General features: G+C 33.2%; 1 pseudogene; it reads left to right on the top strand.

The window, feature by feature from the left end:
* The first annotated feature begins 865 nt into the window (after positions 1–865).
* Positions 866–1804, top strand: LOC143690627 (olfactory receptor 6C75-like; annotated as a pseudogene).
* The last annotated feature ends 738 nt before the right edge of the window (positions 1805–2542 follow it).

Raw genomic sequence — 2542 nt, 5'->3', positions numbered from 1 at the left:
TCCTTTATTTTGTACAGGGAACTTTATCCTTATGTACAGGATTGGACAAAATGATCCAGGAAATCTCTCTTAGCTCTATGATGCTGTGATTATATTCTTTTATTTTTAGATCCCATCTGCAGTTTCCTGATTGACTCTGTTGGCATGGGCCGGAATACTGGTCTTGTTGCTGTTTTTGAAGCAGTGATGTTCATACAGTGATCTGTAAACATTGTCTTTGTAATGTGCCCCTTCTCAAAAAAAAATGTATGTCTTTCCTGCTCACAATTTCCATAGAATTTAAGTGAATTCAGGAACATATTGAAATCTATTCATTACAGGCTAAGAAGCTTTAATAGATATTCAGAATGATAGAGTTAAAAAAGCCATGGTCTTGTATTCAAAAGGCACTGGGTTCAATCTCCACCTTGAATTATCAGTGCAGTACTTCTCAATGTGACTATGAACCTATATAGTTTTGAATATATAAATACATATATTTATTTATATATAGATCTCACCCAAGATATTCTGGATGGATTATTCTAGATTGTGTCATGGGCATTTATTTTTGTTAAAGATTCACTAGATTTCTGCTATAAAGCTAGGGTTAAAAAATATACCCAAGACCAGCTATTTCATCTGAACCTCCATTTCCTTCTCTAAAGCAGTGTGGATAGAAACACCCTACCAAAAGAGGGTTGCTGGAGCTATTGATAAGATAATTTATATAAATTTTCAAGCATACTGTTTAGCACATCACTGATGATCAATAAATCAATAAATGTTAGCTTCTCTTTTCCTTTTTTTCCCCTTTCTTATTGACTCTAACAGCTAATCCTATCAATTCTTATTTACCAACCTATTTGTCTAACTTATGGGAGAAATGAAGAATGATTCATTACAGACAGAATTCATTCTTTTGGGTCTGACAGATGATCCTGAGCTGCAGGTTGCAATTTTCCTTTTTCTATTTTTGATGTACATGTTGAGTGTTACAGGAAACTAAATCATCATCATTCTTACTCTGCTGGATTCCCACCTTAAGACACCAATGTATTTTTTTCCTATGGAATTTCTCCTTTTTAGAAATCTCATTCACAACTGTTTCTATTCCAGGATTCCTGGTGAGTCTTGTGACAAATGACAAGACTATTTCCTATATAGTTGCATGACTCAGCTATTTTTCTTCATCTTCTTGGGGGTAACTGAATTTTATCTTCTGGCTGCCCTGTCCTATGACCACTATGTGGCCATCTGCAAACCCCTTCATTACACAACCATCATGAACAACAGAGTTTGTTATCAACTTGTAATCAGTTCTTGGGTAACTGGATTCCTGATTATCTTTCCCCCAGTGATTCTGGGACTCAAGTTGGAATTCTGTGCTTCCAATGTCATTGATCACTTTATTTGTGATTCTTCTCCCATCCTGTAGATCTCTTGTTCAGAGACACATTTCCTAGAATTAATGTCTTTTTTCTTGGCTGTAGTGACATTAATGGTCACACTGATGTTAGTGATACTTTCCTATGCTTACATCATTAAGACAATTCTCAAATTTCCTTCTGCTCAGCAAAGGACAAAAGCCTTTTCTACCTGTTCTTCCCACATAATTGTGGTTTCCATCTCTTATGGTAGTTGCATCTTCATGTACATAAAACCATCAGCAAATGATAGAGTGGCCTTAAGTAAAGGAGTAGCTGTGCTCAATACCTCAGTTGTCCCCTTGTTGAACCCCTTCATTTACACCCTAAGGAACCATCAAGTGAAACAAGCCTTCAAGGACATGGTCCAGAAAATTTTATTTGCCTCTAACAAATGAGAAAGTTTCAAAAAATATGAAGGAAAAGTGAACAAAAATTTGCTATTTTACCTTGGCTTATTTTGTCTAAGTGTATATATTTTCATATTATATTAAGAATTTCAGTCCATCTTGAGCATTCCCCCTCCATTCTGTCATTTCTAGCTAGAAGTCTTTTCCTAATTCCACTTCAGAAATTTAACGTCTTTTGTATGTGATATTTTTCAGAGATCATATTAATTGCAATGCATGTTTTCAGTTAGGTTCTCTCAGAGAGTTCTTTCCAGAACTTAGCATATAAATGGAGTATTTGTATGGAGAATCATATTTTTAAAGATGAAAGTGAATATTTAAAAGAAATCCTAAAGTCAATTATTTAGTCAAAGAAAACATTTCAATGATAATAGAAATAGCATTACACTCTTGGGAATAAATATCATGTTTCATAAATATCATATCTGTGTGTGAACAGATGGTACAAATTATAAAGTAAATCAGAGTTGGGTTTAATTTGTAATTATTTCATAGAATGTTTTTTCATTCAGCAAGAGCAGAGTAAATTTTGATTTTTGTGTATGGGATGAACAAGTAAGAATAATTTTGTATGACACATAATGGGATTATTTTTAATAAAAATTGTAAAATTTTGAATTCCTGAAATGGATAAATCCAATTATGATCATAGTGAATTTAATTATAATGTAAGAAATGATTTTATTGTCTTACATAAAAGCCAAAATTGTGTTCTATTTTGTCCAA

Source organism: Tamandua tetradactyla, chromosome 7 (genome assembly GCF_023851605.1).
Source record: "Tamandua tetradactyla isolate mTamTet1 chromosome 7, mTamTet1.pri, whole genome shotgun sequence".
Lineage (NCBI taxonomy): Eukaryota > Metazoa > Chordata > Mammalia > Pilosa > Myrmecophagidae > Tamandua > Tamandua tetradactyla.
Note: the sequence above shows the minus strand (reverse complement) of the source record. Positions and strands in the feature narration are given on the sequence as shown.